At 34.0% G+C, this 17,825-nt stretch overlaps 1 long non-coding RNA gene across 1 annotated transcript; it reads right to left on the bottom strand.

Moving 5' to 3' along the window:
• Positions 1-995: 995 nt before the first annotated feature.
• Positions 996-10,215, bottom strand: LOC138133321 (uncharacterized). The gene is made up of 11 exons (XR_011160321.1): positions 9,411-10,215; positions 9,122-9,363; positions 2,854-2,948; positions 2,607-2,803; positions 2,342-2,511; positions 2,126-2,294; positions 1,887-2,080; positions 1,684-1,831; positions 1,449-1,635; positions 1,250-1,392; positions 996-1,197 (listed from the first exon to the last, which is right to left on the bottom strand). It is a non-coding gene; the product is annotated as an uncharacterized lncRNA (long non-coding RNA).
• Positions 10,216-17,825: the final 7,610 nt, after the last annotated feature.

The following is a 17,825-nucleotide window of genomic DNA, read 5'->3' as shown; positions in this document are numbered from 1 at the left end:
CTCCAAGGCTAAACTGTCAAAATATTTTTTTTCAAATGGGAACACATACTCTTTTTTTTAAGTAATTCTGATAGAGATTTTCATTCTGAAAACAACAGTGTATCACAAGTATAACTTCACATAAAAAAAATAACACTAACTTTTGAAACAAATGACGAGCACCAAGCGAGAAGCTATCAAAATGCATTGCGTTACGGTTTCAGGACAAAAATGTTGCTGCTTGAAGGGCATATTTCAAATTTTACGTGCGCTAGGTACTACTTTCCCTACGTGTGATACATTGTTGTTTTCTGAATAAAATTCTCTCAGAATTTGAAATTTGAAAAAAAATTGGCTATAAGTTAATTTATTATAATTATAATCCTCCGATAAATAAGTCTTCTTTTTTGGGGACAGCTTGCGATTTTTGCAAACCGTAATATTTTTTTTGTGATTACTGTCACCGATTGCCATTACCCGACGTGTGGTTGGCAATGGCGATCAAGTATTTTTTAATGAATATAATTTTTGTTTTAATAAAAAACTTTCTCAAGGGTGTTGTAGTATTTATTGTGGGCTAATAAATTCAATTTTTTTCAATCCATTATTCCTTTCCAGCACTCCAAATTAAGTTTTTAAACTTAGGTGATTGCAATTCCCCATCTTTCCCCTACCTATTTCTGTTACAGGCTTAGGGCCGGTTGCACCAACGTGAGTTAAATTTAACTATAGATTAAAATATACGAAAACATTGTTATAACAATAGGTAACTAAAGTAACGAAACAATTTAACCTACAGTTAACTTTAACTGGCGTTGGTGCAACCGGCCCTGAATGAGTTAAAACATTCTCTAACCATAAAACTAGCTTTTCATTTAGGCAAATTGCTAATTATTATTATTAAAAAATTCAAAGCTATTTTTAGTAAACAAATGCACAAATTTAGTTTCGTGGAATACTCGTATTAATACAACAGTGAAAAATATCACAATCTCAAACTTATAAAATCACTAAAATTATGTTTTCAATATCTTTTTAATGCACACATGTAAATATAACACTTTTTTAAGTTTGACTAGTAGATTTATCATGTTTACGATGTGTACTCCTTGTTTCCACAAAGTTCTTATATAATTCATAACATGGCATTTCAATAAATAAAGTTAGCACTAGGGCACCAAGAAATGCCAGAGTGATGTACTGAATAGAATCAAACACCTAAAATAAGATATGAAAAGGATCGGTTAATTCATTTAATCAGTATTCATACCATTGTAGAGTAGGATAGAACATTTCCGTATCTTTTTATCCCAAACAGAAAACGCATTATAAAGATATGGATGAGATATGCACCAAATGTTAGTCGTCCAAGGATATAAACTGTTGATGATTCACAAACTTGTCGAATAACCCCTGTAAAGATAGAATCGAAAAACATAATAAATAATACAATGGAAAAAAATACTAACAGCCTTGCCCTTGAGTCATACTGAAAATAATCATTCCAGTAGAAAAAATAAATATACTTCTCCATAAGGTACCATAAATTAAATTCAAAGTTGGACTAAGTTTTGGATCAATAGTAACCAATAATGGTAAAAACATGATACCGCCGATTATTCCACAAGTGAAGATCCACCACATGACACTGAATTTCTAAAAACTGATGATGATAACTTTTGCAAAAACAAAGATTCTAATTACCCTATTTGCAAAAATATTTTTTTCTTTGTATTTGTAAAAAATATAACCAAAAACTAAACCGGCCACCATTGCAGAACAATTACAAAAAACAGAGAGGTACATTAGATGAAATTGGAGTCGTTCTTGTAAACGTTGTTTAAAGGCAAGCCTTAAAGAATATAAGTCAAGTTAGTGGTTATACTTGAAGCAGTAGGTACTCTTACTCTGGTGTTGCACGTATAGAGAATTTATAGTGACTTTTGTATATAACGGTGAATAAAGCTGCAAAATGTAAAATAAGAATGGTCCCCAAAGTTATATAAATCTTCTTTTGCCATTTCCACATCAGCCAGAGAAGTAGTAAACTTAAGAGATAGAACTGCATGTCTACAGCCAGGTACCATCCGTGACTAAAACACTAGAACAGGAAGTTAGTTTTAAAAGTTTCACATAAATTCCATACCATTTTGTTCATGTTGAAGTAGTTGTTAATATATAACAAATTTGTCCACCATTTCGTCCTGCAGCTTCTGTATTCCGGTCCTATAGTTAGATCCCACAAAGGACCACGCGAAAGGTGAACCAACCACGTACTGTAGAAGCCTACTAGAAATGCCATTGCTGGAGTCAATCTACGACAAAATATTTAAAAGTGTTCAAAGATGCCTCTTTCACTAACCTGAAATATCTCCTAATAACAATTTTTACCAAATCTAGCAGCGTAACTCTTTCTTTTTTAGACATTTGTACAAAGAAATTGTAAGTTAACATCCAACTAGATAACATGAAGAACACTTGAATGGAAAATGTCGGATCTAATAAAATTTTAGAGGCTTCGTTTTTCATTTGCTGTAAGAATGCTAGTTGTTGATATTGTTTTTAAATTTTTTAAATGTCTTTTAGACTTCAGAAAGAAATTGCAAAAATACAACAAAGGGATGCACCTTCTCCACAAACTGAGGATTTGCCACAAATGAGGCAACATTACGCAAACCTGTATGAATCACTATTAGCCAGATCATACTATAAAACCGAACACCCTGTATACAGCGTAATGATTCCAAGTCTTTTTTATAAAAATCAACTTTCAAGAGTCGTTTCCAGTTTTTTCGAATGGAAACAGCAGACACATATTTTTCTACTGAAAATTTATGAAGTTAAAATCCCGAATTACGCAAACTTAATACTTACAGAAATTCTTCTTGTCATCGTTGCTGACTTTGGCTTTTAAGGAATCGTAACATGTGGCTGACATTAAAGTTGAGGCATACAAAATTACTAAAAATCTAAAACTTCGGTGAGCAAAAAAGAGACATTATAGTCCAGTCAAGTCAAGTAAAAGTACAAAAAATATATGACTATAGTCAGCGCTGCGACTCAATGGAGAAATAAATGTGATTTTCAGGCGATGCTTTCCTATTTGTTAAAGGGCGCGCCTTAAGAAGTATGGTGCAGCTCAATGCACGCAACCGAAATTTTCCAAGTCTCATGTGTATTAATATAGTGATAGTTTTTGAAGTGAAAATTTTTATGGGAGGGTTTTGAAATTCTGATCGGCAACCTTTTTGTGTGATGAAAAGTGGTGTGGGTAAACACTGTCGGGTCGGTTCCATCCGTGTTCCATCTCACTTAATTTGGAATCTATGGCACGATACAAACATCCCTTAAAATTGTGTATACTTCTGTCTTTGTCACACTCACGGCATTTATCGATAATGTCCTCTGTTTTAATTTGGAGGCTTAAAAATGAACAATGAGTTACGCATTTTGATATTGTTTAGTGTTATCGTTGTTTATAATTTATTTTCTTCATTAAAATATACAATTTTGTTGTGAATATGCCTAAGTCAAGCGCAGAAAGAACAAGAGCGTGGCGTGAGAGAAAACGTACGAGTGAAGTGACAGTTCAGAATGTGAAAAGACAACGTGCGAGTGAAGGGACAGTTCAGAATGTGAAAAAAAGAAAAAATAGATCTGAAATTGAACGAGACAGTAGAGAAAGGAGTAGAATACGTGCTAGTTTGCACGGTGTAAATAATAAAGACAATGAACCAGCAACTAGCACTTCGGCTCAGCCACCTCTTCTTGCACCTATCAGGGATAATGTACAATATTCTGATTTCCCTGTAATACAAAAGTTTCACTTCTATCGTGCGTCTTTACGACACACTCTTTTTTTTATTTCATTCAACTCACTATTTATTCTACCAAGTCATTCTCCACAATTCACCAAATCAGAATAAAATTACACAATTTCAGTATTATCGCTTATTTTCGATTGATGCATAAATGCATTCTTAAATTTCCCGCTCAAATTTGGAGAGGCAATGTTTTCATGACGTCGTTACCAACTATCACGTGAACACCTTGTGACTCTCTACTGGTTCGCCGCGCCAACTATAGTATGTACAAATCAATTCATTATATTCAATTATATCGGGTGTTGATTTAAATTTATCTTCAAAGTAGGCATTGAAGAGTAAATTGTGAACCCACCACGGATTACAGATCACGGATCAGTTGTTTAAATCTAACCTCATTTTTTGCATTGTTTGTGTTTTTACTGTGCAGAGTGACGAGTGGTGTGTTCACAATCGGCTCGTCAACGTCACCTTTGACGATAAATCCGATACATTGCACTGGAGAATACTGGATTAGTCATTTCAACAATTTATAATAGTAGGTATATTATGATACAAGTTTATAAGGAAGCCTTTAAAGCACGCGCGACGAGTTTAAGAGCACGACGCGTAGCGGAGTGCTTTTAACGTCGCAAGGCCCTTATAAACGTGTATCATACGCTATTTTTTGTTATACCTGCACTACAATCTGAAAATTATAACAAAAAAAAGTAAATTGAAATACCTTTTCCGAAGTAATCTGTGTCATTAATCGTTGATATAGAAATGGTCAATTGTTGTTGTTTTGTTGCTATCATAAATTGTGTATAAATGTCTAAGGTACCTGATCCAAATAAGGCCCACCTAATTTTTGTTTTCAAATATCGGTTAGTAAAAACAAGTAAGAAATTTGGATGCGGATTGTAAATGAAAGTTTATTCTTTTCCTAACATAATAGCATAAACATATAAATAAAAAAAATAATAACAAAGAAGTTATTCCTTTTTCAAAAAAACATTGTTTGTGGGCCTTATTGCGTACGATGTGCTTAATAAGGCCCACCCATTAAATTTTCGATAAAAGTTAATAAAACATCATTTTCCTCTAGAATACTTAAATAAAAACAACTTTCACTTGCATGAACCACACAAATAATCCAAATGATTATCTTTTATTAGGCCTATACAAGATTCGTGGTACCAAACAGAACAATTCTTGCACATACGCATACTTATCATTTCACAGGTGTCACATCAGGGACGATACCAACTTCCCTTATTTGATTTTCTGTCAAAATAATAATTCAAGAATAAAGCCGACTACGGTGTTAATAAGGCCCACTCCTTTGCCGGGCTTTATTAAAACCAGCTCACATTAAAGGGTATAAGATATGATACGAAAAGAAGCTAAAAGCAGATTTGAAATAAATGCATGCAATGAAAAAGAACTTTCCAAGGAATACTGCAATGCTATTTTCAAACAGAAATTTGTTGTAAATACCTTAAAATCTTACATTTACTTTTCTCGCTTTTTAACAACATTGGTGGGTGAACTTTGCAATGTTATTTTACCGCGAAATTTGAACATATCTGGTACGGTCATTTGTACGAATTTTATGCACTCATGCTAAACGAAGCCCTTATGTTGTCGTATATTTGGAGATTTCTATAACTAAGTCAATATCATTAGTGGGCCTTATTTTCGAGCGGGCCTTATTTGGAACAGGTACCTTATTTATTATTGTTCAAAATGTAGGTGAATTTGTTGTTACCTAAGCAACCCTTAAAGCTTTAGGGCCAATTTACAGAAGCGAAATTAAGTTAATCGTAATCAAATGCGAGATTAACTGAACACGTGATCAGATTGAACCAATCGCAGTTTCGGATTCATGGGTTAATCGTGCATTAAAATAAATATTTACTTCTCTTTCTATAAACTGGCCCTTAGTGTTTTAAAGGCGTTTTTTCGCACGCATTTTAGTATCAAAAACAGGGATTACGATTCAGGTATAATAAAATAGTATATTATACACCAAGGTGGAGAAGTGCATGATTATAGCCAGAGCGCCAAGATTAGATCTCGAGGCGCGTCGAGGGATCTAAGGCGCGAAGGCTATAAGGGACTTCTCCACCGTGGTTTATATACTATTTTTTTCACTGATAGATACGTTAAAGCCCTTTCTAATAAATGGAAATTGAAAATCATCTGTCTACGTTAACCAATGAAATCAACGAAAATCTTTCGTTGCTAGGTGACGGCTGTTCATTATTAACCACTGGTTCATAATGAAAATTTATTAACCAGGAGGAGAGAAATTCTACTTCCGGGTTCAGTTCGAGACTCAATAATGACGCCTTCTAAGACTAATAGTGAAAAAATATTATTAATGTTTTGAAAATTTTGTTTTTAGGTTCTTCGACTTCGTAGTGACAATTACGGCGGTTAGAATAAAACTGTATAGAATGTTAGTAAACGGTGTTCATTTAATATTCTGGTAGCACCAGAAAAAACGGATGTCGCAGCGTTAAAATACGACATAACCTGACTAAAAAATAATAGCATGACACGAATTATGATAAAAAAAAGTAACACAATTACAATTCACGCACAAATTAATCAATTTATTAAATGAGGTGCTGGAAATGTCTACCTTCTTCTTTTCGTAACAATTTGTGGCACGTTCCTGCTTTCCTACATAAGGTTCAATCTGTTGCTTTGCGATAACTGACGCACTGAAGTGTGGGGAGCATTTTGCATTATTTCTCTTACAGTTTCAATAACTGCACTAACTGCAGCAGTGCGTTTAAGCGGCTGACCTGTGGTTTTCTTTGGTAAACGTCTCCAGTTTCACGAAACAACTTTTCACACCGGCTCAGGTTATCTTCGAAGGTTTTCCGTCAACAATAACATTGGGAAATTCGGCGATAAACTCTTCTAAGCAGTTTTGTACGGAGTAGATCCATAACCATTCACTTTCAAATCATTGCGATTGCGAAAATTACTTTCAATCAAAACGTTTTCTGCTCTAACGTGAACACCAGCAAACAGTAAACTTGTCTGAACGCAAATGTCAAAATTGACAGTACTACTCTAATTTTAGTAACGGGAAATTCAAACGACGACATACAGTGGCGGCCAAAATAAAGTAGGACAATGTTTTTTCGCTAATGTAAATTTGCTTGCCCTTTCTATGGTTACTATGAAAATATTTATTTATTTATTATAGTAACCCCGGTTTACTCAACTCAATTTTGGCTAAATTTCTTAATAAGACTTGTCCTACTTTATTTTGGCCGCCACTGTACCTTTACAGAAACAAAATATTTCCATAGGTAATGCTACCAGAATATTAAATGAACCCCCGATAGATATAACCATAGAATTGTACATTTTCACTCAATTTAGGGGGCGAAAAAAATGAATTATGGATTTTATTATTGAATCGTTAGAAGACAATATTTTTTAAAGCATTTTTGTTTAATTCTTTTTAAAGATTTTTACAAACAAATATTTATACAGGCTGATTCACGAAGTATGGTAAATATTTGTAACTGCATTTGGTCTCTAATTATGGGCCCTTGCAAAAATATGAAAAAAATTCTGTCAACTACAAATGATCGTAAAAATTGTTTGATAACTGCATGAATAAGTTAAAAGAAGCTAATGAATTAGTTGTTATCAACAGCACACAGTAAAAATGTGCTTTTTGTCATGTTAAGCTGGTTAGTTTTGTTATCCTTCAATCATTTTATTTACATAATTATGTCAGTGTTTTATTAGAGGTGAAGGTTAAACGTAAATATTATTATTTATAATCGATTGCTCCTTTAATTCGCATATGATTATGCAGTGAATTTTCAAGAAAAGTGTTGAACGAAGTTAATTGCGTCACGCTGGATAAATTGCTAGGAAACGTCCCTTTGGTAAAGTATATTGTATATTGTTTATTGCAGTCCTATAAATACCAGTAACGACCTTGATATACCTGTCAAAATTGTCTCAAGAACTATTGGTCAAATGCTCGGAGTTTTTAATAGTGCCAGCGCCTATGTCGATAACGAAGGACGCTGCTTTAAACGATTTTTACTGATGTTAATTTTTTTTTTGTAACTTTCGCTCTATATTCGAAACGCTACGTAAGTACCGGTTTACAACGGAAAATTTTTGTTTCATTTCCGTAATGAATGAATATTTATTAAGGAAAATTTTCTAGTGACTATTGAAAGTTTTTCAGACTACATTATCGTTTTGTGTTTACAGCAGAATTTTTTTCTTATTTTTTCAGAGGCCTATAAGTGTACATCTCGCAACTTGAAATGTGTATTTAAAGCACATGAATCACAATGTATCAGAACACCTCTAGACTTCGACACATTTAAAGTATATTTTCTTTTTTGCTAGTAAGTATATGAATATTTTTTGCCTTATAAATTTGTTCATACTGTAAACCGTTTCGACGTTATAATCTTATAAGCTACAACAGAAAAAAAACTGAAAACATATTTTTTTCATTTTCTTTCGCTGTTTCAGAAAAGTCTGAAAATGAGTTCATTGAATAAAATCTTAGTTTTTCGTTTTTTATACATTTTAGGGTTTTTAATAGTATGTGCAAAGAGATGAAAATTCCAACACGAGCCGTAGGCAAGTGGTGGGATCATCCGAGTGAATAATAACCATTATACGCTAGTTGAACTATACTTTCTCCACGACTATACTAAGAAAAAACAATTTTTGAAAATTGAATTTAATCTGACTTAATATTTGACAATTAAAATTGTGCCTCGTTTAGCGCTTGCTACGCGATGCGCGACTTTTTGTTTACAAACGCATCCGACTGGCGATCTGCCGTTGATAATGAGGGATGTGATTGGCCGACAGCCCTGGATTTCATTATATTCTAACACGGGGCGTGGAATTAATACCAACTCTTTTATTGAATATCCAACAAGAATGCATTCATTCTTTAATAGTCGTGGAGAAATAAATTATTTAAATTTGGATAATAAATGTTTGTTTTGGGAAAAATTAAATATGCTCTGAATATGCAAAATTTTGTAGATATATGATGATATAAATAGTTACCGTCAAATTGATCATAACATTTTGTTTGTAAATAACTTCAACAATAAATAGACATTTTTTTAAATTCTTACCTTGTTTGGTAACGAAGTAACTTTAATATTTTTAAAACTTATCTATTCCTTAGTATTTCGTCTGTGCAAATATTAAATTGTATGCTTTGTACCATTCATATATTTGTTTTGTACTCTGACAATTAATGCCAGTGATTACGTAGGTGCTGTCATAGATTGACTGGACTATTAAGATTAAAAACTTACCCATAAATCATATCGTACAAATCAATAGAATATGGTGAATTTTTATTTTCACACCGTATTTCCACCACTCGATTTCTAATTTCCATATATTTATACTTATCATTGTAGTAATCTTGTAGTTTTAGGCGTATTTGAGCTTCATCATATTTTAGACTAAAGTTACAGTTGACACATAATTCAGGCAAACACAGTCCATGCCGTAGTAAATCATGCCGATAGTTGTTGGGTTCTGAACTGACTTCCTTAAATTTTAAATTGAAACATAGACAAAACAAAAATCCACACTTACCTCTATTGTTTTCCAGATTTTTGAAGTCTCGTTGGGATTAGTCGGCAGTAACTGAAGCGTTACCATACAGTAAAGAGCTTGATTGCCGTACAACATGCAATTATCGTAATTATCCAAATGAAAGAGAGTAGGAATTAGTGCGTACTCCTTTTCGACGACTTCAGCTGTCACAAGATTTTTGTGTGTCCATAGTAAGTAAACCGCAAGTACCACTTGTCTCGCACACATTCTGATTACTTTTAATAAAAACTTACCGATCCAGTAGGGTTTATATAATCATTTTTTAAATTCAACTCTCACGTGACATTTCGGTTATTTGGAGGTGTTGTGTGCAGGTCTATTTGTTGAAGACCCCCAGTTCGTAAACGTAATTTTTGTTTATTGTTGAACGACTGTATTGATAATGATAACCGTCAAGAAAAGTGTTGTTGACTGTACTTGGTTCAATAACCAACTGCTGCTTAATAATGTTTTAATAGAATAAAAAGTTGTTATTTATGCAAGAATTTGTTGTTGCTGTAACTTGTAATTTTGGAGTGTGCATGGAAACATTTTTAAAAATTTTAAGTTGATGGCTGGCTTATATAAACAATAATATTTATGCGCATTTTTATGTATTTCATAAATCAGTATTGGTAAACTCTTATCAACTAATTAAGTTGTGCAGTAATCTATATGGTACAATTGACGGATCCATTTATATAACCAAAACAAGAAAAAAACCGAAATTATGTCAGTGAATTAGCGGTGAGTGATTAACTGATTAATTAAATGAGGTAAGCACAGTCACGCAACAGAATTTATATCACAAAATTTGTTTATACAAAATAAAATAAAAAACTAAGAATTTAGGATATTGACAAAGAATACATAAAGTATGAGTTTTAATTTTTTGTGTGTTTGATGCCAATTCTATCAATGAAAGCAACAAGACAACGTTGCTGCTAATACTGTTGAGTGAAAGTTAAATGTCTTGCATAAGCTGATATATTTTTAAGCAACCGCTACAACATTCATTTATGTGGTAGACTAGGACGAGGTCGTCTTCTTTCAAGCCTTAATGGAAGTCTAGTTGTATACAGGGTGTTATGGAAGTCTACGTAATAAATTTAACCAACAGGGCTCGTTAAAATAAATAAAAAATGTATTTATTGTTTTTTCCTCACATTCTTCCAAACGGAGTTAAAATCAAAAATAATTTCAGATTCATAGCCGCTCATGTGTTTACACATCCATTGATAACGAAGTATCTACGAAAAAAAATTACTCGATTTTAATACTTTGGTAGTGGAATAAAAAACAGTAAAAACTGTTGGTATTAGAGCAGCGATCGTACTTTCTTCAAAAAATTTTTAGGTTTTTACCGCACAAAAACATTTTCGCTCATTCTTTCGTTTCAATTGATGATTATCTCATGAGCGAATTGTCAAATTAGGGGTTAGAAAAATGTAAAAAAAAAAAAAAATAATGAAAAAAGGTCAATATGTTTGCTTTAAAGAGTTCTATTGGTGATTAAATTTATTACGTGGACTTCCATTACACCCTGTATACAGCGTCGGGCGTCGTATACAAGTAATGGAGACTTCTAATTAAATAAAATTGTCGAAATTTTATATACTTAACGAATTATTATTGATAAGGTATATTTGAAAAAAAAAAAAAAATGTTTGTTAATAAATAAGTCCGTAACAGTTTTATTAGTTTTCTGAAATTAACTGTTAATTTACCTATAAAGTTTTTACACTAAATGAATCTGTATCTGCTAGCGCATCAAACCCTGATGGCACAATTACAAATTTTGACTTGGTTAGCTAAATAATTCGCTTTTTTATTTTAAGGTAAACCAGACGCTTGATTTATGGCCCAAATCGTATAATTTGCCAACAAAAGGACCATTCACTAGTAGCCGGCCGTTTTGAGCCTCTTTGCCATAAAAATGACAGTTCCCATTGTCACCAAAATTTACGACAGCACAAGTAGCAGGTCATAAGTAAAAATGATTTTGAAAGTTGAAATGTAAAACTGCGTTTAATTCAAAATAATTGGTGTTTTTTTCCGCTGATTTCGTAAATAATTATAAGAAGTGAATCTGGGTAGGTCAGTATAAAAATAATAATTTGACTTTTTGGTTGAAATTTACATTTTTATTTTTGGCTTTGTTTGTAAGTGAAAAATTATCAAAAAATTATGAAATGTACCTTACCAATAGCCAGGTAAGTGTGAAAAATTTCGACAATTTTATTTAATTAGAAGTCGCGATTTCTCGCGTGCGCGTATACGATGCCCCACCACGTATAATCAGTTGATTTTTTAGGTCTGGATATACTCATATTAGTCGTGAGATGAGATCTTTTTTATCGGGTAACACGTAACTATGAATGTGTTTATAAGGGTGTTTCCGAAGTTGAGGGGTTCCTTGTAACACGAGACACTATACATTATTCTTAAGAATTTTAGCCTAAATCTTCTTAGTAAAATGTTTGTATTAAGGGAGATAATTAATTGTATATTTTTATTGTTTTCTAAAATTTTGAGTCCGGTCCTGTCTATTTCTCCGCTGTCCTAGATTAATAATTGACGTGGCCCAGGATGGTGTCTTTCTGGAAATCGTTCTGCGTACTCTCTGGACGCCGCCGCTGCATTCTGATAACGTGATAACATTGCCCATACATTAGTAACATATCTGAGAGCTCATTATTTTCGTAATGATAAAGCCATTCCGACTAATTAGATGACAACTCTGACAGTATTTTTGATTAACGTCCATGCTCATTTGATTTTTTTTTTGTCAATTCTAATTTCTAACAAATCAGCGCAAATTTGAGCAGGACCGGTTTCAAAAATTTAAAAAAATCAACTTATTGTATCTTCATTGCTGTACACATTTTACTAAGGTGACTTTGGCTAAAACTCTTTAGAACAACGCATCCTATCACAGGTTAAAAGGAACACCTCAACTTCGAAAACACCCTGTAGAGTGTTTACATAATTAGTGAAATAATAGCTATTTATGCAACGAGTTGCAAAATAAGCATCTTTTTTGCAGTAGACATGACAATTGGACCACGAGTGTCAACGAGTGGTCCAACATGTCGTCTGCAAAAAATAGCCATTTTGCTACGAGTTTCATACAAGATTTTTTCTAATTTAGTTACGAAAAGCACACATTCTAATTAAAATCCTGTTAAAATCTGCTATTTCAATAATTTTCCGGGATAATAAAAAATGTTGTTACACAGTCTAGGACTGGTTTACAAATCTATGAGGGGCGTGATGACCAACTCAATAGACCGGGACCAATGGCTTAACGTGACTTCCGAATCACGAGATAGAATCGCGGAATCGTCGGAATCGAACCCGCGACCCTCGCGTCCCAGAGCCGAAACGGACTCCCTTAGGCTATATTCTCACTTTTTAATACTAGTGATAATATAATGTCACTTTTTAACACTAGTGATAATATAATGTCACTTTTTAACACTAGTGTTAATATAATGTCACTTTTTTGACTAGTTATTAAATGAAGCACGTTTGACAACTAAAATGACATATCACAATGGTTACTTTTCGTAACTGAATTAGAAAAAAACATTATTACAGGACTCGAGTGTGAAGATTGAAGATGACGAGGGCGTAGCCTGAGTTCATCTGTAATCACACGAGTTTACTGTAATATGCTTTAGCCCACGTGTTATGTACAACATTTTATCTACGGCTGCTAATAATTAATTTAAAAAATAAAATAATAAATAATAATTGTTAAATGTCTGTTTCAATCGTTTTCATTTAAAATCAAAGCAACAAGATTGTAACAATTTGCTCAATTCCAGGATAACCAGCTAATTCTGTTTGTAAACAACGCGTTAGTTTTTAATTTTTCATAATTGGAGCCGGATCGTTTACGTTTTGTCGCGGCTCTCGGGAGTCGAGTTAATTCGAAAAATGTACATTGAGGTTCCCTCGACGTCAACTAAGGAAAATAGCAGGACCTGCAACGGAAACTTGTTTGATACTGTTTCGAGGACGACCTGGAGTGCATTCGCAAGAGACGAGCGTCTCTGGAGGCGTCACTGCAGTCTGCGTCGTTTTTCCAGTATGACGTGTATTACAAAGTGGTCTGTTGTGCGAGCAACAAAGACGAGACTGGTAGGTGATATCATTAAGAGTAGTGAGTCTTTTTGTGCTAAGCCTAGGGATTGAAGACCGAGACAAAGACGATGTCGGCAACTGGGCGAACAAAATGCAAGAATTGTGTGATTAATATGCATTTATAATAAGTGGATGCTCTTTTGTATTGTTGCCTTTCAATAAATTTTATCTATTTATCCATTTGTGTGGTATGATGGTCTGAAACAAACTTATTTTCCAATGAGAAAATCCAGTTTTTGAGATTTTACGTTATTTAGTTTTAGCGCTTTATTTGGAAAGTTTTGGTTCTGCTTCTTCTAACAGGAAAGACACAGAGGGAGAATGGAAAAATGTCTTACGGACGAGATAGGAAATCAATTATTATAATTTTTTTCCTGGGTGTAGAATTTGTTGGTTGACAAATAAAAAACTGTTTCACCAAGAATCATTATTGGACAGTACCTAGTTTGTGAAGTTGAAGTAATGATAAAATATCTTCACGAAATAGTATATTGTACAACAAGTGTTGAAAACGAAAGATTTCACACGAGTTCGCAGAATTGAGCTACAAGCCGTAGGCGCGTGGCTTAAGCCTTAAGCAAACGAGTCAACCATATCAAGCAGAAAGGATTAGAAGGTAATTTTACCAACCCTATTGTTATCAAGTGGACAGATAGTATTTATTAAACTTCACTTTACATTGTGTGTTTTTGCTCTAGAATGTGACAGAAAATAATTTTTCTTTTGTAGACTTAACAGACGGTAGCAATTATCCAGAGCACGACCTTCTAAATAGTCGAGACGCTTGACGCTTGACTCTCTCCGGCCTGTTCATTTGCCAGTTTTCGGCGTTCGCCGTTTGGCGCTACTTTGCCGGCGCCGAAATTGGCGCGAAACGTTAAATGTCAAAAAGATGGCATGTAAAATGCTATTTGGAGACGTGTAAGGATTATAAAAAGACAAAAACATTTAATGAATTGGCTTCAGAAAGTTTAAATATTTGCCCAGGTAGGGATTTCAAAAATCTTTTAATCAGTAATGGACTTGCAATAATTTAAAATGTATTTGAAAAATATTCTTCACTAACATAACGTTGTAGGCAAGCCTTTCCAATAGTGCTGCTAATGTACCGATCCCGACTGAAACATTCTCTGTCACCGCAAACACTCCTTTGCCTGCTTAAATCTTCATATTCTTTTCCTTCATCTACTTCCAATGTTGTGGGTATTATAGCAAGTACTGAATTCCGTGAAATAATTAAATTCATACTCACATCTCCATAAATTTCGTTGTATTTAAGAATATGTATATTAGGAACGATTATCTATGCAATTAATATGCTTAACTAACCGAAAATTTCGATTAAAATGCCTTTATCCGACAAAGTGACAACACAATGACAGAAAGCCAAGTTTCAAATCGCGTGGTTCCGAACTCAAATCCCCCGTTCACTAGCGCCAAACGGCTTACAAGTGCATAATGGTATTTTGCTCAAATGAACAGGCCGGAGAGAGCGTTTGCGTCTCGACTATTTAGAAGGTCGTGATCCAGAGTTATTTATGAAGTATGGTCTCTATTAATGAGACTGCAAAATTAAGAAAAAAAATCTGCTGTGTAAATAAAATACTAGAACAATTTGAAAAACTTTTAAGGTACTGGGAAAGTTGGAAAAACATGTCACACAAAGAAGAGCAAGAACCTGCCGCAGTAACCAATGACTAACGTTTGAGATGTTTAAGCGAAAGTTCATGAAACACAATCACAGTAATGCAAATTGTTCACAATGGCGTCTTTCAGTATCGATACTGGCACGGGTTTGATGAATTAAGAAATCACGCGTTAAAGGCGTTAAAAACCCATGTACATGTGCATAAAGTTCATCCATGGCATTTATAGAACTTGAATAAACCAGTTGTTTCATGTGGCCCGACATTAAAAAAATCACAGGGTTCAAATCCGTAGAACGAGGAGGCAATAAAACACGACTATTTCTCTAATCCCTCTTTTAGAAAAGTTTTGATTTAACCACTCCCTCACTTTGATTACATGCATAATAAGGGGTTGCACCATTGTGCAAATACTACAAATTACGTTGCGTTCCCACCGGAAGGACCGACCTTAGAGTGTTGCTCAAAAAATTCAGGTAATCTTTTCCGGTCGTTATCCACTGGTCATGGGTGTTAGATTTATTGACGAGCAATTCACAAAATTGCACTCGACGAGTAAAAACTTCTGACTTTAAGGGTCCTCATCTCAAAATAAAAATTCGAGTTTCAAGAAATTGGGGTTGTATACTCTGGAAATGTTGAATCCGCCGCACACTAGTTCGCAGTCAAACCGACCCCTAAAATCCTATACTAGTTGCGTCCCTGCGAATTAAAATAAATGAATCCCCATTTGCCCACTCCTCCTATTCCCTACAGTATGGGTAGAGTATTTAGTGATAAGACTGATAAGGGTGACTGGTTGAAATTTTATGAGTAAAATAAATAATGTTTGCCATCTCAGGATAATTTTGATTGGATGTACCTTTAGAAGGTTCAAATCATTTGACTAGCTCGTGAATGGTACATAGCTGAAGATTTCCACTTTCCACCTTATACAGGGTGTCCCAAAAATGGCGTACTAACGCTGCACTACGGTGTAGAAGAGATTACCGTAAACGTCAGAAAAATGTTAAAAAAAATCTATTGGACTTATTTACTGATTTGGCGATCTTTGAAAGTGGCACTTAACAGGTCAATTATTTTGAAATATATGTATGAAATTGTCATGGCAGCTACCTCTCATCGTACATATTATCACAAAGTACAAGATCACTCACTACCAATATCTAATCTTGCATAATAGAGAATTTAGAAGGTTTGGAAATCCAAAAAATTATTTTAAATCCACTACGGGGTAACATTTCGAGGTAATGATATACGAATATATATTTGTTTACATTGTATTACCGTTAATAATAATAATTGATTTTTTTGTCGGAAACATTTTTTCCATATTTTTTTCATGTACATTTAAACATCCTCGATAACGTAGTAAGTAGTTTGTACGCCATTTTTGGGACAACCTGTATGTGGGTTAAAAACAGTGAGAACAATTCAAGTTCCCAACGTACTACCAACGTTTGTGAAGGATTTCACTCAAAATTATATCCACCTTTTTACTGTGGGCATCCAAATATATTTCAATTTATAGATGTATTGAGGAATTTTCAGATAGATGCTTACATACAACGTGTAACAGAAATAAGTACATTAATTTTAACTTTAAAGGGAACAACTTTTCTATCTACCATTTTGCCGAAAAACGATGTTTAATTCCAAACAAAAATTGGAGAGATTTTTCACTAAAATAACCCTACGCCACTAAATACTGCAATGGCTAATTGAGATCAGTGCTAATATGAAAAAAACATCCATTTTCATCCAGAAAACGTGTTTTAACGCCGAAATCGAAATTCAAATAAATCTACCCGTATAGCAAAAAATCCACTTCGTAAGAATCTGGTTGTTTCACGTTTTTAGGTAGCTTAGTTTTGGAGATATGAACGGTTTTAGGAAAATCTTTCCTATATTTTTAAGCCACTACGCAACGTTTTTCGCCAAAATGGCAGAGAGAAAAGTTGTTCCTTTTGATGAGTTCTATTACCAGTTAAAATTAATGTACTTATTTCAGAAACACCCTGTATAAATAAGAAGTGCATCATTTCCAAACAGGTTTATCGAAAAGCGTTTATTGATAAAAATAAATTTATAGATTAGAAATCGATCCTTTGATAACGAGGTTTTTATCACTAAGCTGGGGAAGTATAGTCCAATTTTTACCCTTTTGAGGTGACGTCACGATTTCCTTCCTCGCTTTCTCTCTATTGAAACGACACAAAGAGAACAAAACAAAAAAGCGGTACGTTTATTTATTTATGATCAATTCAAATTTTTTTCTGATCCTAGCTCAAACATACGTGAAGTTACTAGTGTTACCACCGGAACTGTTTGTGTACAAACTCTAACCAATCTCGGCTCCGGTGACAAGTGCGATGTCCACTTGTATCGAAGTGACTCCAATAAGAATCGACGTCGTAGGCGGGCGACCTGGTTGCCGCGTTCGGGATGTCGGCGCTCCGACAAGGGGGTGCACTGTCGCAGATGTTTCGGGTCGGAAATCAAACGAAAAAGCGGGTAGTCAAGTTTAACCAAGACTGACTGATTTTCGGCCGGCGCTGCATATTTACGAATAAGTTGGACCCAATCGTGACAACAGAGCGAGCGGGGGGTTCTTTAGAAA

Source organism: Tenebrio molitor, chromosome 6, assembly GCF_963966145.1.
Source record: "Tenebrio molitor chromosome 6, icTenMoli1.1, whole genome shotgun sequence".
NCBI lineage: Eukaryota > Metazoa > Arthropoda > Insecta > Coleoptera > Tenebrionidae > Tenebrio > Tenebrio molitor.
This window is presented reverse-complemented; position numbering and strand designations above follow the sequence as displayed.